Here is a 25,933-nt window from a genome sequence, read left to right on the forward strand (position 1 = left end):
TCACACCTGTAATCCCAGCACTTTGGGAGGCCGAGGCAGATGGATCACCTGAGGTTAGGGGTTCAAGACCACCTTGGCCAACACAGTGAAACCGCATCCTTACTAAAAATACAAAAACTAGCTTGGTATGGTGGTGTACACCAGCTGCTTGGGAGGCTAAGGCAGGAGAATTGCTTGAACCCAAGAGGCGGAGGTTGCAGTGAGCTAAGATTGTGCCACTGTACTCCAGCCTGGGCAACAGAACGAGACTCCATCTCAAAAAAGAAAAAAAGAAAAGAAAAATGACAGTGAATTGCTCTAATAAAGAGAAACTTGGGTCTTATCTCTTGTCCTGCCTGTCAGAGCTGCTTAGTTTGTAACCACTGAAATCTCCTGGTTGTGGGAAACTGCAAAGGCCTGAAACATTTCTTGTATACCTACTATATAAAGGTAGTATGTAAAATTGTAGAGGATATGAAGAGAAATTACAGAAGATGCAGTCAGTAAACTAGAGACTACCTGTATTAAAAGACTGTAGCTCAGCTGGGCGGGGTGGCTCACGCCTGTAATCCCAGCACTTTGGGAGGCTGAGGCGGGTGGATCACGAGGTCAAGAGATCGAGACCATCCTGGTTGACGTGGTGAAACCCTGTCTTTACTAAAAATACAAAAATTAGCTGGGCATGGTGGCACATGCCTGTAATCCCAACTACTCGGGAGGTTGAGGCAGGAGAATTGCTTGAACCCAGGAGGCGGAAGTTGCGGTGAGCCGAGATCGCGCCATTGCACTCCAGCCTGGGTAACAAGAGCGAAACTGTCTCAAAAAAAAAAAAAGACGGTAGCTCACACATGTAATCGTAACACTTTGGGAGACTGCTTGAGCTCAGGAGTTTGAGACTAGCCTGGGTAACAAAGTGAGACCTCATTTACAAAAAATATAAGAAGAATTAGCAGGGTATGGTGGTACGTGCCTATGGTGCATGCCTGTGGACCTAGCTACACAGGAGGCTGAGGTGAGAGAATCCCTTGAGACCGGGAGGTTGAGGCTGCATTGAGCCGTGTTTGAACCACTACACTCCAGCCTGGGTGACAAGAGTGAGACCTTGCCTCAAAAAAATGAAATAAAATAACTACAATACTAGGTACAATATGTTTATAAATTAACTGGCATATTAGGAACAAGTGCCTCTTAGGTAGGAATTGTATCCTTATTCAGCACTTTTTATACCTTGGCTCTAAATGTGATAGACTTACCAAATCCTGAAAATTCTACCTATTTTCTTTTTTTTGAGTCAGAATCTCATTGGCCTCTGTTTTCCTCCTCATTGTCTCTGTTGCCCTATGGACATTTTAGACAGAATCGGGCATGTTCAGGGTGGTATGGCTGTAGACCCCAGAGCCATTTTATTTATTTTTTAATTTTTTTTTTTGTTTGTTTGTTTGTTTTTTGAGACGGAATTTCGCTCTTGTTACCCAGGCTGGAGTGCAATGGCGCGATCTCGGCTCACCGCAACCTCCGCCTCCTGGGTTCACGCAATTCTCCTGCCTCAGCCTCCTGAGTAGCTGGGATTACGGGCACACGCCACCATGCCCAGCTGATTTTTTTGTATTTTTAGTAGAGACGGGGTTTCACCATGTCGACCAGGGTGGTCTCGAACTCTCGACCTCGTGATCCACCCGCCTTGGCCTCCCAAAGTGCTGGGATTACAGGCTTGAGCCACCACGCCCGGCTATTTTTTAATTTTTAATTATTATTTTTGAGATGGAGTTTTGCTCTTATTGCCCACACTGGAGTGCAATGGCACGATGTCAGCTCACTACAACCTTCACCTCCAGGTCTCCCAAGTACTCGCTGGAATTACAGGCATGTGCCACCACCCCCAGCTAATTTTGTATTTTCTGTGGAGACGGGGTTTCTCTATGTTAATCAGGCTGGTCTTAAACTCCTGACTTCAGGTGGTCCGCCTGCTTGTGCCCCCGGAAAGTGCTGGGATTATAGGCATGAGCTACCGCTCCGGTCATGGATATCCTTTAAATAATAACAAACATTTTTGGCTTCGGCCTGGGTGACAGAGTTGAGAACCTATCTCTTAAACAAAACGGAACTTTAGGGACTTTTCTATGTGTCAGGCTCTATTCTAAGCACTTTAAGTTAGTTAACTTGTTGAATCCTTAAAGGTAGATGTCATTCTTGTTCCCATTTTACAAATGAAAAACTGAGGCACAGAGGTTTAAAAAAATTGCCTAATGTCTTAAATCCTAGCAAATGCAAGAGTTGGGATACAGAATTAGGAAGTCTGACTCTTAAGCTCAAAGTCTTAAGCATCATGCCGTACTCCTTTTATCTCTGTGTGTGTATGTATTTATGCATATGGATATAGGCCAGATTCGGTGACTCACACCTGTAATCTTAGCACTTTGGGAGGCTGAGGTGGGCAGCCTGAGCCCAGGAGTTTGAGACGAGCCTGGGCAACAGGGCAAAACCCTGACTCTACAAAAAGACAAAAATTAGCCAGGTGTGGTGGCGTGTGCCTGTAGTCCCAGATATTCAGGAGGTTGAGGTGGGAAGGCTCACATGAGCCTAGGAGGTCAAGGCTGCAGTGAGCAGTGATTACAGCACTGCACTCCAGCCTGGGTGACAGAATGAGACCCTGTATCAAAAATTTTTTTAAAGAGCGAATCCATATGGTGGGCGCGATGGCTCACGCCTGTGATCTCAGCACTTTGGGAGGCTGAGGCGGGCGGATCACAAGGTTAGGAGTTCGAGACCAGCCTGACCAACATGGTGAAGTCTCTACTGAAAATACAAAAATTAGCTGGGCATGGTGGCACTCACCTGTAATCCCAGCTACTCAGGAGGTGGAGGCAGGAAAATTGCTTGAACCCAGGAGATAGAGATTGTGGTTGTGGTGAGCTGAGATTGAGCCACTGCACTCCAGCCTGGGCAACAGAGCGAGACTCTGTCTCAAAAAAAAAAAAAAAAAAAAAAAAAAAAAAAAAAAGGACTGGGCGCGGTGGCTCACGTCTGTAATCCCAACACTTTGGGAGGGCAAGGCAGGTGGATCACGATGTCAAGAGATTGAGACTGTCCTGACCAATATGGTGATACCCTGTCTCTACTAAAAATACAAAAAAAAAAAAAAAATGGCTAGGAGTGGTGGCACGTGGTTGCAGTGAGTTAAGATAGCACCACTGCACTCCAGCCTACTGACAAAGTGAGACACTGTCTCAAAAAAAAAAAAAGTATATATTTGTAGCTCATTGTTTTAGTATAATATTTCATTGTATGGATATACCTTAATTTGCTTAATCTATCCATTTCTGAGGAACAGTTAGGGTGTTTGCAATTTGTGTATATATGTGCTGTGTTAACCAGCATTCCAGTGAAACATCTTTCATAGATCTTTATGCATTTAAGTATATTTGTAGGTACAATTCCTAGAAGTGTAATTAGTGAACCAAATGTTAATGCACCTTTACAATTTGGTTAGACTTTGTTAAGTTATTCTCCAAAAATTTGTACCAATTTACATTCACACCAACAGGCTATAAGAGTTTCTAAAACAACTCAGTTGAAATCGAAACTTGAGAAAAGTAGTGTGGCTGTCCAGCAATGAGAACTGTCTTCAAGTGCCTTTGGAACACTTATATACCTTATTAGCATTTCCTTTCAAAAAAGCAGTTGTCTTTGGATTTTGATTGTCAGCCATGTGACTACAGCCGGATTATTGGAAAGAGAAGGAGGCCTTTATTTTTTTGAGAAGGAGTTTCGCTCTTGTTGCCCAGGCTGGAGTGCAATGGCGTGATCTCAGCTCACTGCAACTTTCACCTCCCAGGTTCAAGTGATTCTCCTGCCTCAGCCTCTCTAGTAGCTGGAAGGCACATACCAGCATGCCTCCCTGTTTTGTATTTTTAGTAGAGATGGGGTTTCACCATGTTGGTCAGGCTGATCCCAAACTCCTGACCTCAGGTGGTCCACCCACCTCGGCCTCCCAAAGTGCTGGGATTATAGGTGTGAGCCATTGCACCTGGCGAAGGAGGCTTATTATTAGGCTTATTATTATTATTTATTTATTTATTTATTTATTTATTTATTTTTTGAGATAAAGTCTCACTATCAGCAGTGGAGACTGGAGCGCAGTGGCTCGATCTCAGTTCACTGCAACCTCCCTGTCCCCAGTTCAAGCCATTCTCCTGCCTCAGCCTTCCCAGTAGCTGGGACTGCAGGTGCTCACCACCGTGCCCAGCTAATTTTTATTTTTAGTAGAGATGGGATTTCACCATGTTGGCCAGGATGATCTCAATCTCTTCATCTCATTATCTGCCTGCTTCAGCCTCCCAAAGTGCTGGGATTACAGGCATGAGCCACTGCACCCGGCCACTTTTAAAAACTTTTATTTTATGAGACGTGATCTTGCTAAGTTGCTCAGGCTGGAATGCAGAGGCAGGTATGATCACTGCAGCTTCAAACTCCTGGGTCAAGCAGTCCTCTAGCGTCAGCTTCCCAAGTAGGTGGGATTAGATGCCTGAACCACTTCACCAAGCTGGATTATACATTTTAAAATAAAAATTTTCTTCTTTGAAATGTTTCTCAAATGTCTCAATTTTTAGTCTAAGTGTAAATGTTTTGATAATCTGATTTCTTGTCATCACAGTCTTTTAAAATCGGGCAACTTCAGGAATAATGAATGTACAGTTACATACAGGAGGATATACAGTTTCTAGTTGAGCTTCTGGCAGAGGCAGAGAGCCAAATGGGTCATACTATTTTCAGGGAATGGAGATATTAAAGCAGGTAAGGGCAAATTCCTTATAAGAGTTAGATTTATTTGCTGACTGATTTTCCCGCTCTGATAGGTCACTTGTCTTCCTCCTTATCTCATTTCTCTGCTTTTACAGTGAAGGCGATCGTTTTATTCAGTAGATTTAGGTTTTGTTCAGTGAATTTAGAACTTATTAGGAGGCTTTCACTTGCTCAGAGTAGGGTCAGAGTAGGGAGGTTATCTTTGTTGGTGCCTCAACCTCCTGAGTAGCTGGGACTACAGGCATGCCCCACCGTGCCTGGCTAATTTTTGTGTGTGTTTGGTAGAGATGGGGTTTCACCGTATTGGCCAGGCTGGTTTCCACCTTACGGCCTCATGCAGTCCTCCTACCTTGGCCTCCCAAAGTGCTGAAATTACAGGCATGAGCCACTGCACCCAGCCGAGATTTGACCTTTTTTTTTTTTTTTTTTTTTTTTTTGAGACGGAGTTTCGCTCTTGTTACCCAGGCTGGAGTGCAATGGCGCAATCTCGGCTCACCGCAACCTCCGCCTCCTGGGTTCAGACAATTTTCCTGCCTCAGCCTCCTGAGTAGCTGGGATTATAGGCATGCGCCACCATGCCCAGCTAATTTTTTGTATTTTTAGTAGAGACGGGGTTTCACCATGTTGACCAGGTTGGTCTCGATCTCTCGACCTTGTGATCCACCCACCTCGGCCTCCCAAAGTGCTGGGATTACAGGCTTGAGCCACCGCGCCCGGCCTTTTTTTTTTTTTTTTTGAGACGGAGTTTCACTCTTGTTACCCAGGCTGGAGTGCAATGGCGCGATCTTGGCTCACCGCAACCTCTGTCTCCTGGGTTCAAGCAATTCTGCCTCAGCCTCCTGAGTAGCTGGGACTACAGGCGTGCGCCACCATGCCCAGCTAATTTTTGTATTTTTTTTTTTTTTTTTTTTGAGACGGAGTTTCGCTCTTGTTACCCAGGCTGGAGTGCAATGGCGCGATCTCGGCTCACCGCAACCTCCGCCTCCTGGGCTCAGGCAATTCTCCTGCCTCAGCCTCCTAAGTAGCTGGGATTACAGGCCCGCGCCACCACACCCAGCTAGTTTTTTTGTATTTTTAGTAGAGACGGGGTTTCACATGTTGGCCAGGATGGTCTCGATCTCTCGACCTTGTGATCCACCCGCCTCGGCCTCCCAAAGTGCTGGGATTACAGGCTTGAGCCACCGCGCCCGGCCTTAATTTTTGTATTTTTAGTAGAGATGGGGTTTCACCATGTTGACCAGGATGGTCTCGATCTCTTGACCTCGTGATCCACCCGCCTCGGCCTCCCAAAGTGCTGGGATTATAGGCGTGAGCCACCGCGCCCGGCTGAGATTTGACTCTTTTAAATACCTACCAGAGCTGTGTGATTTGGGATTTGTATTTTTGTAGTTTATTATAATTTATTTCTTTGTTTTTTTGAAACAGGCTATTACTCTGTTGCCCAGACTGGAATGCAGTGGCACAGTCATAGCTCACTACAGGCTTAAACTCTGGGTTTTAGCGATCCTCCCCCTCCTCAGCCTCTCTAGTAGCTGGGACTACAGGAATATGCGGGTTAATTTTTTTGTACGTTTTGTAGAGATGGGGTTTCACTAAGTTGCATAAGCTAGTCTCAAACTCCTGGACTCAAGTGATTTCTCTGCGTTAGCCCCCCAAAGTGCTAGGATTAAGGCTTTAGCCCATGCCCGGCCTCGGTTTTTGTTTGTTTGTTTGTTTGTTTGTTTTTTGAGACAGTCTCGTTATGTTGCTTGAGCCAGTCTAGAACTCCTAGCCTCAAGCCATCCTTTCATCTATGTTTTCCAAAGCACTGGGATTACAGGGGTGAGCCGCTGTGCCAGGCCCAAGGAATGAAATATTTGAATATAGAAACATAGTTGCTGAGAAATTGCATCTTTTTCAGCAGTTAAAAAAGATTTTTTTTAATGTATTGGCCAGCTGTCTAGTTTTGAGACCTTAACCTATATCATAGGAGTGGTGATTTGAATCCATTACAGTGTAGTCAATATTTTTAGAAGACACAAATTCTGGGTCCCTATAGAAGAAATTTTTCTTGAGAAGCAGAAACTTCCACTTAACAACAATAAAATGTAGTTTTGACTTTTTGTAGAAAATACTTTAACTTAGTCTTTCATCAATTATTTCCCTGAAAAAGCACTAGTTTTTCTCTTGCACCCCCATTGGATAGTCTGAGATACTTAGCACCAAAAGTCAAGTAATCCTACTTGAGATAATTGTCGTTTGTTCACATTCTCCCCATACTTCATAAGATCATTCTGTTCTCATCATATTAAAAGAAACAGAAAAGCCAAAATCAGATGATTTGAGTGCTTTTCATTGTTTCTTTCTTTTCAAAAAAAAAAAAAAAATGTTTTAAGAGCTAATTTTAGTTCTCAAAGCCATAACCACGGTATTTTTTAATTATCTGAAGTATTTGTTTAACCAATTTACCTTTTTAAAAAGATTCTTCAAAAATAGATCTTACTAATGTTGCCTTAGATGTAAAAAGCAATGAGTATAAAATACGTAGTTTGATGACTCTTTTTTCCTTAAATCACACTGCCAGGTGTGTACCTATGCAACAATGTTGCATGTTCTTCACATGTACCCCAAAACCTAAAATGCAATAAATAAATAAATAAATAAAAAGAAATTTATGAATTTGTTAGTAAAATATAGCAAGATCTCCTGAACTCACTGTAGTTAATATTTCAGTCAGTATTAGGAGTTGCTTCCTTGGCCTTGCAGATTTTCCTGTTCACTCTTACAGGCCCTCAAACTATTCTGTTTTTTATGGTCCCTCTTACTTTCCTTTTTGTTTCAGATTATCCCCTTTATCTGACCTATTTGTTGGAGTGGAGAATCCAGTTCTTTGAGTGGTGCTTTTGATTCAGGATAGTCAACTGTCTTAATAGTAGGATCCAGTATCTGTTTTATGCCTCATCTCATGCAGCCTTTTTTTTTTTTTTTTTTCGGAGGCCGAGTCTTGCTCTGTCATCCAGGCTGGAGTGCAGTGGCACAATCTTGGATCACTGCAACCTCTGCCTCCTGGGTTCAGGCAATTCTCCTGCCTCAGCCTCCTGAGTAGCTGGTACTACAGTTACGTGCCACCATGCCCAGCTAATTTTTTGTATTTTTAGTAGAGATGGGGTTTCACCAGTTAGCCAGGATCGCCTTGATCTCCTGACCTCATGATTCTCCTGCCTCTGCAAAGTGCTGGGATTACAGATGTGACCCACCACGCCAGGCATCATGCAGCTTTCTTTAATGCTCTTTAGAGACTTTCTTGTTAGATGGATTTTTAAAAAAATGTTTTTAAGAGACAGGGTCTCACTCTGTTGCCCAAGCTGGAGTGCAGTGGCAGGATCACAGCAGCCTGGAATTCTTGATCTCAAGCGATCCTCCCACCTCTTCCTCCTGAGGAGCTGGGACTACAGGCACATGCCACAGCACCTGGCTATTTTTTTTTTTTTTTTTTTTTGTAAAGATAGAGTCTTGCTATGTTGCCCAAGCAGGTCTTTAACTCTTGATTTCAAGTGATCCTTCCACCTCATCCTCCCAAAGTGCTGGGGTTATAGGCATGAACCACTATGCCCGGTCCAGATGGATTTTTATAGAACCTTTTTTATTTCCAAAGTCAGGTATAAAAGTCTCAATGAACAGGATATCCAGCCCTGACCTTAGCTGTGATCATTAGACTTAGAACTCTTTGTAGATAAAAAGAAACAGTTAACTGAAGCTGTATGAATAAAGGAAGGACCCAAATACTGCATATCTTGGATTCAATAGTAAATCATTATATTGTCAGTAAATTTTTAGTAATATGTCTGTCTCCTTTGCCCCTCAGATGTTGCCATTCTTTTTATTTTATTTTATGTTTTTTTTGGAGACAGGGTCTCACTGTGTTGCCCAGGTTAGAGTGCAGTGGCATGATCATGGCTCACTGCAGCCCCAGTCTCCTGGGCTTAAGTGATCCTCCCATTTCAGCCTCCTAAGTAACGAATTACATGCATGTGCCACCACTCCTGGTTGGTTCTGTACCTCTTGTACCTGACTGTCATCAGCGTTAAGCTAAGAATATACTACCAAGCTCTTGTTTTATCAGTTTTTGTAAAAAAATTTTTTTTTTTTTGAGATTTAGTCTTGCCCTGTTACCTAGGCTGGAGTGCAGTGGCACGATCTCGGCTCACTACAGCTTCCACCTCCCGGTACAAGCAATTCTCTCCTGCCTCAGCCTCCCGAATACCTGGGACTACAGGTGGCGCCACTGTGCCTGGCTGATTTTTGTATTTTTAGTAGAGTCAGGGTTTTACCGTGTTGGCCAGGATGGTCTTGATCTCTTGACCTTGTGATCCGCTCACCTCAGCCTCCCAAAGTGCTGGGTTTATAGGTGTGAGCCACTGTGCCCAGCCCATGACCTTTTTTTTTTTTTTTTTTTTTTTGAGATGGAGTTTTGCTCTTGTTGCCTAGGTTGGAGTGCAATGGCATAGTCTCAGCTTACGCAACCTCTGCCTCTCAGGTTTAAGTGATTCTCCTGCCTCAGCCTCCCAAGTAGCTGGGATTAACAGGCATGTGCCACCATGCCCAGCTAATTTTGTATTTTTGTTAGAGACAAGGTTTCTCCATGTTGGTCAGGCTGGTCTTGAACTCCCAACCTCCAGTGATCTGCCTGCCTTGGCCTCCAAAAGTGCTGGGATTACAGATGTGAGCCACTGCACCCGGCCCATAAAAAAAAATTTTTTTTTTTTTTTTTTTGAGACGGAGTTTCACTCTTGTTACCCAGGCTGGAGTGCAATGGCGCGATCTCGGCTCACCGCAACCTCCACCTCCTGGGTTCAGGCAATTCTCCTGCCTCAGCCTCCTGAGTCGCTGGGATTACAGACACGCTTCACTATGCCCAGCTAATTTTTTTTGTGTTTTTAGTAGAGTTGGGGTTTCACCATGTTGACCAGGATGGTCTCGATCTCATGACCTCGTGATCCACCCGCCTCGGCCTCCCGAAGTGCTGGGATTACAGGCGTGAGCCACCGCGCCCAGCAAAAAAATTTTTTAACTGAGGTATAACATACCTACAGAAAAGTAGTTTTATTTTAAGGTGACCACCCAGATATAGAAGATTACCTCTACCCAGAAATCTTTTTTGTTTTTTGAGTCTCACTCTGTCATCTAGGCTGGAATGCAGTGGCACAAAATCGGCGCACTGCAACCTCTGCTTTCTGGGTTGAAGATATTCTGCCTCAGCCTCCCAAGTAGCTGGAACTGCAGATGTGTGCTACCACGCCTGGCTAATTTCTGTATCTTTAGTAGAGATGAGCTGGGGTTTCACCATGCTGGTCAGGCTGGTTTCAAATTCCTGATCTCAAGTGATCTGCCCGCCTTGGCCTCCCAAAGTGCTGGGATTACAGTTGGGAGCCACTGTGCCAGGTCCCAAAAGTGTTTTTTTTTTTTATTTTTTAATTTTTAATTTTTTTTTATAAAGACAGGGTTTCACCATGTTGGTCAGGCTGATCTTGAACTCCTGATCTCAGGTGATCCGCCTGCCTTGGCCTCCAAAGTGCTTGGATTACAGGCGTGAGCCACCGTGCCGGGCCCCCAGAAGTCTTTATGTTCTCTCCTAATCATTACCCTCCTCCACTCCAACAGGTAACTATTCTGACTTCCTCTGGTAGTATTTGTATTCAGCTACAAGGTTGAGAATTGGTAATCATAGCCACATACCTCCTTTAAGATAAAATCATATTGGTGTTGCTTAATATAGTGGTTCTCAGCTGGGAAGATTTGTCCCTTGGAGGACATTTGGCATTGTATAGGGACAACATTTTTGTTTGTTTTTGAAGAAGGAATCTTGCTCTGTTGTCCAGGCTGGAGTGTAGTGGCTTGATCTCGGCTCACTGCAACTTCCACCTCTCGGGTTCAAGTAATTCTCTTGTTTCAGCTTTCTGAGTAGCTGGGATTACAGGTGCATGCCACCATTCCTGGCTAATTTTTATATTTTTAATAGAGATGGGGTTTCACCAGTGTTGGCCAGGCTGCTCTTGAACTCCTGACCTCAGGTGATCTGCCCACTTCAGCCTCCCAGAGTGTCAGGATTACAAGTGTGAGCCACTGTGCCCTGCTAACATTTTTGGATTTTGAAACTAGGGTGGTTGTGCTGTTGTAGAGTCAGAGGTGGTGTATCTGTTGTAGAGTCAGAGGTGGTGGTAAATATCCTATAGTGCATGGTAGAGCTCCCTGCAATAAACGATTAACTGGCCCCAAATGTCAAATAGTATGGAATTTGAGAAATCATGCTCTCATAGTGAGGTTTTGTTGAAGTGATTGTGACAAAAAGTGATACATTAAATTGTGTCTGTTTGTTTTTTGGAGGCAAGGTCACCTAGGCTGGAGTGTAGCGGTGCTATTGTGGCTCATTACAGCCTTGAACTCCTGAGCTCAGGCCATCTTTTCTCCTTAACATCCTGAGTAGTTGGGACAATAGGCATACACTATCATGCCCGGCTTTTTTTGTTGTTGTTGTTGTAAAGGTCTTGCTTTATTGTCCAGGCTGGTCTTGAACGTCTGGGTTCAAGTGATCATCCTGCCTCAGCCTCCCAAAGTACTGGGAGCCTCCCAAAGTACTGGCATGAGCCACCAAGTTTGGCTACCTTAAATTGTTGAAAACCCCACTCTGCTTTTGAAACTTTTTTTTTTTTTTTTTTTTTTTTTGAGACGGAGTTTCGCTCTTGTTACCCAGGCTGGAGTGCAATGGCGCGATCTCGGCTCACCACAACCTCCGCCTCCTGGATTCAGGCAATTCTCCTGTCTCAGCCTCCTGAGTAGCTGGGATTACAGGCACGTGCCACCATGCCCAGCTAATTTTTTGTATTTTTAGTAGAGACGGGGCTTCACCGTGTTGACCAGGATGGTCTCGATCTCTCGACCTCGTGATCCACCCGCCTCGGCCTCCCAAAGTGCTAGGATTACAGGCTTGAGCCACCGCGCCCGGTGAAACTTTTGTTTTTTTGAGACAGAGTCTTGCTCTGTCACCCAGGCTGGCATGTAGTGGCATAGCTCACTGCAACCTCTGCTTCCCTGGTTCAAGTGATTCTCCTGCCTCAGCCTCCTGAATAACTGGGATTATAGGCACGTGCCACTATGCCTGGCTAATTTTGTATTTTTAGTAGAGACAGAGTTTTGCCATGTTCATCAGCCTGGTCTTGAACTCCTGACCTCAGGTGATACAGTTGCCTCTGCCTTCCAAAATGCTGCGATTACAGGTGTGAGCCACCAAGCCCAGCCTGCTTTTGAAACTTCTGTGTGAAATCTTTATAAAAAAAAAGTTTGCAGATAACCCTTTTTCTGTCACCCAGGCTGGAATGCAGTGGCGCAATTATGGCTCACTGTGAACCCCTCCCAACCTTGCCTCCTGGGCTTAAGTGATCCTCCCATCCCAGCCTCCCAGATAGCTGGGACTGTAGTCATATATCACCATGTTTGGCTAATTTTTGAAAATTTTGTAGAGACAAGGTCTCACTATTTTGCCCAGATGACCTTAAACTCCTGGGTTCCAGTGATCCTACCACCTGAGGCTCCCAGAGTGCTGAGATTACAGGTATGAGCCACTGTGCCTTGCCTGCAGAAAACTTTTTCCTTTCTTTTGCAAGCCCTTAACTAACATTATAGAAAACTCTGAAGAATAAACTTCTTTTGCAGAGGGGACAGTGTCTCATTCTGTTGATCAGGGTGGAGTGCAGTGGCGTGGCCTCGGCTCACTGAAACCTCCACCTCCTGGATTCAAGTGATTCTCCTACTTCAGTCTCCTGAGTAGTTTGGGATTATAGGCATCCACTACCACGCCTCCTAATTTTTGTATTTTTAGTAGAGACAGGGTTTCATCATGTTGACTAGGCTGGTCTCGAACCCCTGACCTTGTGATCCACCCACCTTGACCTCCCAAAGTGCTGTGATTACAGACCTGAGCCACGGTGCCCAGCCAAGAGTGTAAACTTTTTAAAAAGTTTGGATTTACTTAGAAAAAGCGGTAAACTTATTTTACTGAGACAGAGTCTTGCTCTGTCACCCATGCTGGAGTGCAGTGGTATGATCTCTGCTCACTGCAGCCTCTGCCTCTGCTCAAGTGATCCTCCTACTTCAGCCTTTTGAGTGGCTGGGACACAGGTGTGTGCCACCCTGCCCAGCTAACTTTTTGTATTTTTTTTGTAGAGACTGTGTTTTGCCATGTTGTCTAGACTGGTTTCAAACTCCTGGGCTCTTTCTTCATTGAAATGAGGAGGGCTCTTTCTTTATTGAAACTGATCTGTGCACCTCGGCCTCCCAAAGTGCTGGGATTACATGCGTGAGCCTGGCCTGTGTCCTGCTGGGTTGAACTTTTTAAAGTGAATATTTACTGCCCAGTGAAATGATAAACCTGCCCACGGTAGCAAATTCTAGTAACAACAGTCAGAATTTGGACAAATCTTTGTCACTGAATTTAGGAAAAGTGTCTGTTTTTCCTGTAGGCTCCATGTGCTGTTCAGTGCTGTATTTTTAATAGAGATGGGGTTTCTCCATGTTGGTTGGCTAGTCTTGAACTCCTGACCTCAGGTGATCTGCCCACCTTGGTCTCCCAAACTGTGGGGATTACAGGCATGAGCCATCGTGCCCGGCCTCCTCATTTAAATAAAGAAAGTTTCTTGGCCGGGCGTGGTGGCTCATGCCTGTAATTTCAGCACTTTGGGAAACTGAGGTGGGTAGAATACAAGGTCAGGAGTTCAAGACCAGCCTGGCCGTCATAACGAAAGCCCATCTCTACTAACAGTACAAAATTTAGGCAGGCATGGTGTTGTGAGCCTGCAGTCCGAGCTCCTCAGGAGGCTGAGGCAGGAGAATCACTTGAACCCAGGAGGCAGAGGTTGCAGTGGTTGCAGTGAGCCAAGGTTGTGCCACTTCACTCCAGACTGGATGATAGTGGGAGACTCTGTTTCAAAAAGAAGAGAAAAAAAAAAGGCCAGGCGTGTTGGCTCACTCCCGTAATCCCAGCATTTTGGGAGGCTGAGGCAGGTGGATTGCCTGAGATCAGGAGTTCTAAGACCAGTCTGGCCAACATGGCGAAACTCTGTCTCTACTAAAAATACAAAAAAAGAAAGCCAGGTGTGGTGGCATGCACCTGTAATCCCAGATATTTAGGAGGCTGAGGCAGGAGAATTGCTTGAACCAGGGAGCTGGAGGGTGCAGTGAGCCGAGATTGCGCCACCACACTCCAGCCTGGTCGACAGAGCCAGAGTCCGTCTCAAACAAAAACAAAAACAAAAAAGAGATGATTTCTTACAAGTCTACTGGATACTAATGTTTAGACCATTTCGATGACCAAATTCTTATTTTATAATATTGTTGGACAGGAGTGATGAATGTCCAGAATTTTACATTGGCTTGTCTTGTTCATCAGTTCTGATATTAAGCTTCTTGATCATTTACTAGTCATTTGTTATGAGCATCTATGTTTTCATGTATCCATTTACAGTCTAAAGAGTTCTAGGTGAACCCTGAAAGACCCCTTAACAGTTTATTTATTTTTCCCTTGGATTCAATAGGAGGGAATACTTATTAGTGTATTTAATATTTGGTCACCTAGATATTTTTATCTTGATATCTGGTCTTTAGGCTTTAGTGTGTCTTTCCTTAACTAGTGTTCTATATACTATAATAGTCTTGTTACCTATCTTACTCTTACGCTTCTTCTGGTTAGGCCTGGAAACTCTGTCCCTAATTTTCATTGTGCTTATGTCTTTTAATAATTATGTTAAACCTAACCATTGCTTTTATTTTAAAATTTTAGTCAGTTTTTGGATAGGTGATTTATGCACATGGTACAGAATTCACAGTTGGAAAAAGTTTACAGTGAAAAAGGATATCTCTTTTTTAAAAAATTATTATTTTATTTTTATTTTTATTATTTTTTTTAAAGATGGGGTTTCACCATGTTGGTCAGGCTGGTCTTGAACTCCCGACCTCAGGTGATCTGCCTGTCTTGGCCTCCAAAGTGCTTGGATTACAGGCGTGAGCCACCATGCCTGGCCCAAGGACATCTCTTTCTTTGGAGACAGAACTTAATCTCTTTCTTTCTCTTTCTTTTCTCCTCTTGCCCTTTTCCTCCCTTCCCCTCCCCTCCCCTTTTCATCACTCCCCTCATCCCCTGCTTTTTTTTTTGTTTTTTTGAGAGGGAGTTTCACTCTTGTTGCCCAAGCTGTCAGTACAGTGACACAATCTCAGCTCCCAAAGCTCACTACAACCTCTGCCCGCCAGGTTCAAGTGACTCCCTTGCCTCAGTCTCCCGAGTAGCTGGGTTTGCAAGTGTCTGACACCATGCCTAACTTTTTGTATTTTGAGTAGAGACGGGTTTTCACCATGTTGGGCAAGCTGGTCTTTTTTTGAGATGGAATCTTGCTCATGTTGCCCAGGCTGGAGTGCAATGGCATGACTTGGCTCACTGCAACCTCTGCCTCCCAAGTACAAGTGATTCTCCTGCCTCAGCCTCCTGAGTAGCTGGCCAATTTTTTTTATTTTTTTATTTTTTTTTTGAGACAGAGTTTCGCTCTTGTTACCCAGGCTGGAGTGCAATGGCGCGATCTCGGCTCACCGCAACCTCTGCCTCCTGGGTTCAAGCAATTCTCCTGCCTCAGCCTCCTGAGTAGCTGGGATTACAGGCACGTGCCACCATGCCCAGCTAATTTTTTGTATTTTTAATAGAGACGGGGTTTCACCATGTTGACCAGGATGATCTCAATCTCGACCTTGTGATCCACCCGCCTCGGCCTCCCAAAGTGCTGGGATTACAGGCTTGAGCCACCGTGCCCGGCAATTTTTGTATTTTTAATAGAGACAAGTTTTCTCCATGTTGGTCAGGTTGGTCTCAAACTCTTGACCTCAGGTGATCTCCCCCGCCTTGGCCTCCTAAAGTGCTGGGATTACAGGTGTGAGCCACTGCATCTGGCTGCCTTCCCTTTTTTCTTTCCCTTCCTTTTTTTCTTCCCTTTTCTTATTTTTCCCTTCCTTTCCTTTCTTTCTCTTGTTCTCTTCTTTTTCTTTTTTGTTTTTGTTTTTTTTGGAGATGGAGTCTTGCTCTGTCGCCCAGACTGGAATGTAATGGTGTGATCTCGACTCACTGCAACCTCCACCCCCCAGGTTCAAGCAGTTCTCCTGCCTCAACCTCCCAAGTAGTTGGGATTACAGGCGCCCACCACCACACCTAGCTAATTTTTGTATTTTTAGTAGAGACAGGGTTTTGCTATGTTAGCCAGGCTGGTCTCGAACTGCTGACCTCAGGTGATCCTCCTGCCTCAGCCTCCCAGTGTGCTGGGATTACAGGTGTGAGCCACTGTGCCTGTCCTATTTTTATTTTTATTTATTTATTTTTGAGACGGAGTTTCGCTCTTGTTACCCAGGCTGGAGTGCAATGGTGCAATCTCGGCTCACCGCAACCTCCGCCTCCTGGGTTCAGGCAATTCTCCTGCCTCAGCCTCCTGAGTAGCTGGGATTACAGGCACACGCCACCACGCCCAGCTAATTTTTTGTATTTTTAGTAGAGACGGGGTTTCACCATGTTGACCAGGATGGTCTCGATCTCTTGACCTTGTGATCCACCGGCCTTGGCCTCCCAAAGTGCTGGGATTACAGGCTTGAGCCACCGCGCCCGGCCATTTTTTGCTATTTTTTTGACATGAAGTCTTACTGTCACTGAGGCTGGAGTGCATTTGTGCGATCTTGGCTCACTGCAACCTCTACCTCCTGGATTCAAGCGTTTCTCGTGCCTCAACCTCCCAAGTAGCTGGGATTACAGGTGCGTGCCACCACATCCAGCTAATTTTTATCTTTTTAGTAGAGATGGGGTGTTCACCATGTTGGTCAGGCTTGTCTTGAATTCCTGACCTTAGGTGATCGGCAGCCTTGGCCTACCAAAGTGCTGGTATTATAGGCATGAGCCCCTGTGCCTGGCAGTAAGTTTTATTAAAGAAAAATTTTGCATAGTTTACTTTTTGCCAGTCTGTTCTGGCTTGCTTTTAATGCTATCAGAATCACCTGGCTTAACGATAGCCAGTGTACAAACTATGTAGTATTTTCTGCATGCCTTACAGTTATTGCCACTGTAGTGATGGATGCCAGTTTTGGCCGACATGGTGTTTAGTACTCTATTTTGGATTTCCTTAAAGAATGGCAGTTGTTGGCAAGGATGACCAATTTCACTTTAAATAAGTTGGACCTTAGAGTTTACCATCAACTCCAGCCACTTTTTTCATCATCTTTGCGCCTACCAACCTTCTTCCTTAGGTTCAGGTTGGCCCCCAATCAAGAGTAGCTGCCAAGATGGCTGCAAAGCAAGAAAACCTGTTTCTTGTTATCTTTTTTTTTTTTTTGAGACCAAGTCTTTTTTTGTTGTCCAGGCTGGAGTGGTGCAGTGGCGTGGTCTCGGCTCACTGTAACTTCTGCCTCCTGGGTTCAAGTGATTGTCCTGGCTCAGCCTCCTGAGTAGTGGGGACTACAGGCATGTGCCACCACGTCTGGCTAGTTTTTGTATTTTTAGTAGAGACAGGGTTTCACCATGTTGGCCACCGTGGTTTCTACCTCCTGTCCTCAAGTGATCCACCCGCCTTGGCCTCCCAGAGTACTGGGATTACAGGTGTGAACCACCACACCTGGCCTGCTGTAATTTTTTATGCTTATTTGCAGTACTTGAATCAGTAGAAGTCTTTATGGCCTCTGTGGTCTTTAAGGAGGTTATCTTGCTTCCTGTAAACCCATAATCAGTTAACACATTAAGGAATATGCTTTGACTGTGTACAGTAGCACACATCTTAGCCCCAGCCACTGGGGCAACATAGCGAGACCTTGTCTCTTTAAAAAAAAAAAAAAAAGCCGGGCGAGGTGGCTCAAGCCTGTAATCCCAGCACTTTGGGAGGCCGAGGCGGGTGGATCAGGAGGGTCAAGAGATCGAGACCATCCTGGTCAACATGGTGAAACCCCGTCTCTACTAAAAATACAAAACAACTAGCTGGGCATGGTGGTGCGTGCCTGTAATCCCAGCTACTCAGGAGGCTGAGGCAGGAGAATTGCCTGAGCCCAGGAGGCGGAGGTTGCGGTGAGCCGAGATCGCGCCATTGCACTCCAGCCTGGGTAACAAGAGCGAAACTCCGTCTCAAAAAAAAAAAAAAAAAAAAAAAAAAATTGGAGTATTACTTTGAGAAAAACAAAACTCCCTAATTTAAATGCTGTCTCAAGACTGGAAGCCTTGTTCTCATTTCTTGTGTCTGTGTTAATACTACTTTATAAAGCAGAATACTCCATATTCTGCTTTATAAAGTAGTGTACCTAGTTTTTACTTGAGCTAAAATTTTGATAAATACATTTTCCCAAATAGTGGTAGACACTTACTTCACCTGTCAATCATTCATTAATTTGTAACTCCCAAGTTATTGAAAACTGACTTTTCTTGTTAGCACTAATTGCCTTTTTCCAGCTAACTCACCCTTGTACATTAGCTTGGGTGTAATTCCCAATCTGTGTATCAGAGATTGGGAAAGCAAATGGTTTTCTTTGTATTAGATTGCCTGGTGTACTATTTCTATACATGTGGAGAGGAATCCTCATATCCTAAGAACAGATGTTTTCTTTTGACTAGTTCAGCTTTTTTTAACCTAATGAAGAAAAATTGTAACTTTTTGACCGTATGAATGGGGTTTTGCTCTTCTGTGGTCTGATTTGTTGTTGTAATTTTGACGCATCATGATCTGATTATCTTCAAATAGAGTAGACTCACTCAAAGCAGACTGGACTGTAAGGACGTAGGAGAGGACTAACAGCTAGATAAACAAACATTGGCTTGCTTTCTTGGACACCAGTGAATAAGTTAACCATTTAGCCATGTTTCAGTATCATGTTGGCTTTTTAAAAAAATAGCTATTTTTTTTCTTTTTTTTTAATAAGATTGGGTTTCACCATGTTGGCCAGGCTGGTCTTGAACTCCTGACCTCAGGTGATCCACCCACCTCGGCCTCCCAAAGTGCTAGGATTACAGGCATGAGCCACCTCACCCGGCCGAAATAGCTATTTTTTTTTTCTTGGTCAGATGGTTAAAAAAAAAAAAAAAAAAAAAAAAAAAGCTATTTTTCAGCCTTTGTAATGGTTCTAATATTGATCTACTTCCTGAGTCCAAGGATATGCAACCATGCCCCACATAATGGTAGTCCCTTAAGGTTATCACATCATACTTTTTTGCCTTACATTTTCTATGTTTAGATATGTTTAAACAAATACTTACCATTGTGTTATTATAATACTTACCATTGTTACCAATACAGTAATAGACTGTATAAGTTTATAGCATAGGAGCAACAGGCTATACCATCTAGGTTTTTAAAAGTATACAATGTTTACACAGCAATGAAATTGCCTAATCATGCCTTTTTCAGAATGTATCCCTGTTGTTAAACAACAAATACTTGTGTGTTAAAATGGGCACAAAGATTTAGCAAGTTATTTATAAAATTTGTAAAGGGCATATAATATAAAGACTGTTTTTTTTTTTTTTTAGCCAGTTTCTGATTTTATTGAGTTTTTGTTAAGTGTTTGATTCTATGAAGTTTATATTTCTTTTGTAGGAGTACCTTTAAGCATTCAGTTGCAATTAATTTGAACTCTGTTGCCTAAGCCTAGATGATCACCTCTTTTCTTACGCTATTCTTTGTGATTTGATCCTCTCAGACATTTATCAAATTCTTTTTGTATCTAGATTGTACATCTTTAGTCTTCTTTTTTTTTTTTTTTTTTTTTTGAGATGGAGTCTTGCTCTGTTGCCCAGGCTGGAGTGCAGTGGCGTGATCTTGGCTCACTGCCTCGCGGGTTCTAGCGATTCTCCTGCCTCAGCCTCCTGAGTAGCTGGGAATACAGGCATGCGCCACCATGCTCAGCTTATTTTTCTATTTTTAGTAGAGAAAGGGTTTTACCATGTTGGCCAGGCTGGTCTCAAACTCTTAACCTCAGGACATCACCTACCTCAGCCTCCCAAAGTGCTAGGATTACAGGCGTGAGCTGCCATGCCTGGCCCCTTTTTTAAAATTTAAATATTTTTTCTTTACTTGTCACTGACTTAAAGCTCATGTCCTTAGCCTTTCAGAAGTAGTCCTGGATGAAACTGTCTATGATTAGAAATCATACATGCCTGTCAAAGAGTTTGTATGTTTTTACTTCCATTGTATTTGGCTAATATTTTCTTTAATCCAGTGGGTAAAGTGGAGATTGTCAAGGCAAGCATGGTTACCCTGGAGAACTGGGTTCTTGAGTGTTTGCTGAGAAATACTTAAGGTATTATGGTATAGTGGAAAGTATATGGGCTCCTTTATTTAAGTTTCACTGAATTAATTTTCATATATAGAAAGAAGAAAAAAAGGGCTGGACACATCGGCTCATTCCGGTAATCCCAGCACTTTGGGAGGGCAAGGTGGGCAGATCAGTTGAGGCCAGGAGTTGAGACCAGCCTGGACAACATAGTGAAACCCTGTCTGTAGTAAAAATACAAAAATTAGCTTGGCGTGGTGGTAGGCCTATGTAATCCCAGCTACTTGGGAGGTTGAGGCAGGAGAATAGCTTGAACCTGGGAGGTGAAGGTTGCAGTGAGCTGAGATCGTGCCACTGCACTCCAGCCTGGTCAACAGAGTGAGACTCCATCTCAAAAAAATAAAGAAATAAGAAAAGGTCCTACTTTCCTGGCTTAGTGCATTAAATGCACAGTGAATGTAGATGTTTTTCTTAACTTTAGGTAACTTGGTATTCTTTAGGGCAGGCATCCCCAAACTACAGCCCTGTGGCTGCATGCGGCCCCCTGAGGCCATTTATCCGGCCCCCGGCTGCACTTCAGGAAGGGGGCACCTCTTGCATTGGTGGTCAGTGAGAGGAGCACAGTATGTGGCGGCCCTCCAGCGGTCTGAGGGACAGTGAACTGGCCCACTGTGTAAAAAGTTTGGGGACGCCTGCTATAGGGCATCACAACTTGAGTAATATTTACCAAAAGGAAGTATTTTTAAATTTAGTTTTCACCTCACACAATTAAGTACTTCAGTTTTTGGTATGATTTAGCTGAAAAGAGTAGCGTTTCTGCCTACTGTATAGTTCTTAATTTTCCAAGGCCCTGAAGATACCTCTTGGCTTGAGAGCGTCTGTATTACCTCTGGACTACTAATCAACCTAATATACAGAGGGAGATAGAGTAAATGTAGAGTACTGCCTGAGCCTCCACAATGTTGGAAATTTAAACTAATGGTAATTGCTACAGACAGCTTAATTGTATCTAAGCTTTTTTTATTAAAAACTGATTTTAAAAAATTGACCAATGCAGTCAGATGTATTCAGCAGACTTAAAGTGGGCACAATTTTTGAATGGGTTGTTAAAAAATAGACAATCGGCTGGGTGCCATGGCTCACACCTTAATCCCAGCACTTTGGGAGGCCGAGGTGGGCGGATCACTACACTAGCTCAAGAGATCGAGAACATGCTGGCCAATATGGTGAAACCTCGTTTCTACTAAAAATACGAAAATCTGCCAGGCATAGTGGCACGAGCCAGTAGTCCCAGCTACTTGGGAGGCTGAGGCAGGAGAATTGCTTGAGTCTGGGAGGTAGAGGTTGCAGTGAGCTGAGATTGCACCACTGCACTACAAACTGGCAACAGAGTGAGTGTCTCAAGAAAGAAAGAAAAAGACAATCCTACTTACCTTCATCAACATGGAACCTAGTGAGCTTCAGTTTTAAATTCATAATTGGTCTCTTGTGGAAGTGTGAATGAGAATAAATAATCTATTTTCCTTGCCACATTTAACATGTTTTCCTTTATATTGTAAAATGATAGTAGTATTTAGATCTCGATATCTCTGATGGTGTCCTATTACGAGCAGCTTATTGTGACTGAGATAGTACAGTATCAACTACTTGAAGATCAGCTTGTGTTATAAATAAAGGGTTTTTCTTTGTAGTTTGTAAGTTGTTGAGTTTCTCTTATGCCAGTGGCCAGTACTACCTAGTTTCAGTTTAGCTCAGTGTTTTCTGAAAATTGAAGTTAATATTATATGGCTCAGGAGAACTTTTATTTACAAATTAATAGTTTTGGGTAGGGTGAAGATTATTTTTCTCTAAATTCTTTAGAAACTTTAATATTTGAGAAAAACAAGGGCTTTGTGAGAGACACTGATGGAGGCAGTAATTACGATATGAGTTTCAGAGGTCCAAATGAGGCAAACATTTGGGATGACATATTCATAGGAGATACCGGTTGAATGTAAGAAAATCCCTCCCCACCTTGTTATTCCTTGTTTGTAACTAGTTCATCAGATAGACAGAGATCCTAGAGCAAAGGTCCTCAGGCAATAGAGCTCCAAGAAAACAATTACCATTGCCTTTATTCCTCTTTGGTTTGCTTAGATTTCTTCTCCACTATTTTCTGACACCCTATTAGTACTTTGGGGAAGTGAAAAGTCCTTATAAAATGATTGGAACCAGTTGCTCTAAAACAGAAAAAGGAAAGTTAATCAGAGACCAAGCTCAGATATATCTAGCATCTGGATCTGTCTATAGAATGACATAGGGATGTGTGTGGTAAGTGGGATATGGTAGGTGAGGATGTGCTGGAGTGGAAAGAGTGTTGTAGCTGTGACACAGGAAAGTGGAATAATACTGCAATGATACTATGGCTAGGCCTAAGCCATTAAAATTTTTTTCTAATTGCAGTAAAATATACACAACGAAGGCCTAGCCTGTTTTAAAAAGTGTACATGTACTGTCTTGACTACTTTCCTGTGAAACCTTGCTAGGATTTGTGTTAGGTGTGGATTCAACTGCCCTGAATGGTGTCGATTGATAGGGTTAAATCAGATGTCCTACCTGTAGGACAGCTTCAGGAAAAAACAAAATTAATGAATACACCTGCTATCTTTTTAGTACTTGTTCCCTAGCACTAGCAATAGAGATAAAGAAAAGAAGTTTGGTGGTCAGTTATGTTTTCATTTTATTGTAATTTGGAGTGTGCTTTGGTATTGATGCTGTGAATTTCTATCTGGGATGTTGGCTTTGGAAACTAAATAGTTAAAAGCATCATGATTTGAGAGGAAACTAGCTCTCATTCATGAAGGCAAAGTTTGGCACTAGGCCACAATAATGGGGGGATAGTTAGGGTGGGGAGACTAGCAGACTTTTTTGTACCACAAATGACTTTTAAAAATTAAGAGATAATTCCATGTCCTGAGGTTATAAACCGGCTGCAACTGGTTTTTCTCTCCCTCCCTCCTGCCCCCGCTAGGCATCATGGGTAAAAGTAAGCATCCCCCTGTTTCTTTTGTTTAATATAACAGTACGCCATGTGATTGGCAGGGCAGTGCCCGCTTGGAGACCGGGTTTGTGCAGGTCTCTCAAGGGGGCTGGCACGCATGGGGCCACCTCTGTGCTACAGAAAGAGCGTCTCTTACGATAGAAGAGAGACGATAGAAAAGAGAAAGAAAGGGGACCCTCCACACACACACGACCCTACACACCCCCCCCAAAAAAAAACTAACCCCATCTCATTATTTTCCTCCTTTTTCTGTTCTCTTTCTCTGTTTCTTGTTTCTCACATTTTCCTGGAAGCTAGAGGAGGGAGCAGAAAAATGTATACCTGTAAGTACTTTTAATTGTTTTGCCCTCTCTATCCTTTCTTTTTCTCTGCTAAAAGCAGAAACTTGAAATCTCTTTGTGCTCTTCCTAGTGGTTTCTGGCTATGTGTAGAAGGTAATATGCTGAGGTTTCTAATAGGATTGAAGTAATAAACACTGTTGCTTTAAAAAAATTTGTTGCAGAATTGTTTCTCATACAAAGCTCCTTTCGGTTTGGATCTTCTTTTCCTCTGCTTCATCCATTTGCTATAATGGTAAGGGTCTCTGGCTTCTAGTTATCTTCAAGCGTAGTAATGAGGAGAGTGTTATATTAAGGTTTTCTCTTTCTCCCTCCCCCACTTTTTAAAATTTTCTTTTGTCTGTAGCAGTGATGGTTCTAGCTCCCCCTTACCCTCTCTACCCCTCCCCTTTTTCATGTCAGCTCCAACCCTGCTCTGTGAATGGAGTCAACCAGCTGACTGAGTGTTGGCATCATGCCAGGGGCTGCAAAGCAATGAGAATGTGCGCGCGCTCGTGTGTATAAGTGTATACAGAACACAAAGGGAAAGGCCTGCAGTCTAGGAAATCACAGGCCATTATATAAGGAAGTCTGCGTCATCTGTGCTTGCTTGGGCTGATGGACAAGAGAGTGGGGAGGCTTAGGGTGAGAAATACACCCTTTTGACACACCCACACATAAATTTTTTTTTTGCTTTCTTAGAAAGGTATTTGTGTTGTGGCAAAATGAGTGCGCTTCTGTGTGCAAGTGGTATTGACCATGTTCTAGTGGAAGTAGTAACTATTTTGGGTCTCCTTTTTTTTTTAACTTTTTTTTTTGAGATTGGGTCTCTCTCTGTCACCCAGGCTGGAGTGCAGTGATGTGATCATGGCTTACAGCAGCCTCGACTTCCCAGGTTCAAGCTATCCTCCCACCTCAGCCTCCTGAGTAGCAGGTGTGCACCACCACACCTGACTGATTTTTGTATTTTTTACTGATGAGTCTCCCTCTGTTGTCCAGACTGGTGGGTCTCTTCTTTCTGTTCCCATTCAAAGATGTATGGGCTTGAGGAAAGAATGATTTAAAGAGAAATGCCTCCTGGATTTTACAGGCTGTAGTTTGTCAAGATACTTAGGGGTGGGGAGCAAGGAGGCAGGGGACAGGCCACACTGTGGGTTGTTTTTTTTTTTTTTTTTTGAGACGGAGTTTCGCTCTTGTTACCCAGGCTGGAGTGCAATGGCACGATCTCGGCTCACCGCAACCTCCGCCTCCCGGGTTCAGGCAATTCTCCTGCCTCAGCCTCCCGAGTAGCTGGGATTATAGGCACGCGCCACCATGCCCAGCTAATTTTTTGTATTTTTAGTAGAGACGGGGTTTCACCATGTTGACCAGGTTGGTCTCGATCTCTCGACCTTGTGATCCACCCGCCTCGGCCTCCCAAAGTGCTGGGATTACAGGCTTGAGCCACCGCGCCCGGCCGTTTTGTTTTTTTTTAGACAGAGTTTCGCTCAGCCGCCCAGGCTAGCGTGCAATGGCATGTTCTTGGCTCACTGCAACCCTCCGCTTTTCAGGTTCAAGCCATTCTCCTGCCTCGGCCTCCTGAGTAGCTGGGGTTACAGGCGCATGCCACCATGCCCAGCTAATTTTTTTGTATTTTTAGTAGAGACGGGGTTTCACCGTGTTGGCCAAGCTGGTCTTGAACTCCTGACCTCAGGTGATCTGCCTACCTTGGCCTCCCAAAGTGCTGTAATTACAGGCCTGAGCCACCATGCCTGGCCTGGTTTTTATTTTTGTTTTTGTTTTGATAGATTCACTTTGTAGCCCAGGCTGGAGTGCAGTGGCGAGATCTCTGCTCACTGCAACCTCCACCTCCCAGGTTCAAGTGATTTTCATGCCTCAGTTTCTTGACAAGCTGAGATTACAGGTGGCCACCACCATACCTGGCTAACTTTTGTATATATATATATTTTTTTAGTAGAGACAGGGTTTCACCATGTTGGTGAGGCTGATCTAGAACTCCTGACCTCAAGTGATCCACCCGCCTCAGCCTCCCAAGGTGCTGGGATTACAGTTGTGAGCCACCATGCACAGCCGACTGTTTCTAATCATTCAGAATTGCCAAGGGTACGAGGGTGGGGGAGAGGGGTTGTTCTTAAGGAGAAGCAAAAAGCCAGATAATAGAGTGAGTAATATCTATTAGCTACTCATTTGAGTCCCCCCCCATTTCTCTTTATTTCTTCTTTTTTGTTTAGTATGATATTATGAAAATGCAGTATTCTTTCCCTGCCATCTGCCAGAATTAGAATTGTACAAAAGGACAGTCAAACAGCACAGGAAGGAAGGAAAAGTTAGAGATTGTTCTGAGTGTCCCTACATTGCTCGTGTTACCAATTTGGGGTTCATTAGTAGTGATTGTATCTTTCATTGGCGATTCGGGGGTCAGCATTCATTTAGAAATTGTAATTCTGGCTGGGCGCGGTGGCTCAAGCCTGTAATCCCAGCACTTTGGGAG

General features: G+C 43.7%; 1 protein-coding gene across 2 annotated transcripts in view; it reads left to right on the top strand.

The window, feature by feature from the left end:
• Positions 1–25,933, top strand: part of GATAD2B (GATA zinc finger domain containing 2B) — a 129,294-nt gene that overhangs the window by 24,508 nt on the left and 78,853 nt on the right. The window lies entirely within an intron of this gene.

This window comes from Saimiri boliviensis, chromosome 19, assembly GCF_048565385.1.
Source record: "Saimiri boliviensis isolate mSaiBol1 chromosome 19, mSaiBol1.pri, whole genome shotgun sequence".
Classification (NCBI taxonomy): Eukaryota; Metazoa; Chordata; class Mammalia; order Primates; family Cebidae; genus Saimiri; species Saimiri boliviensis.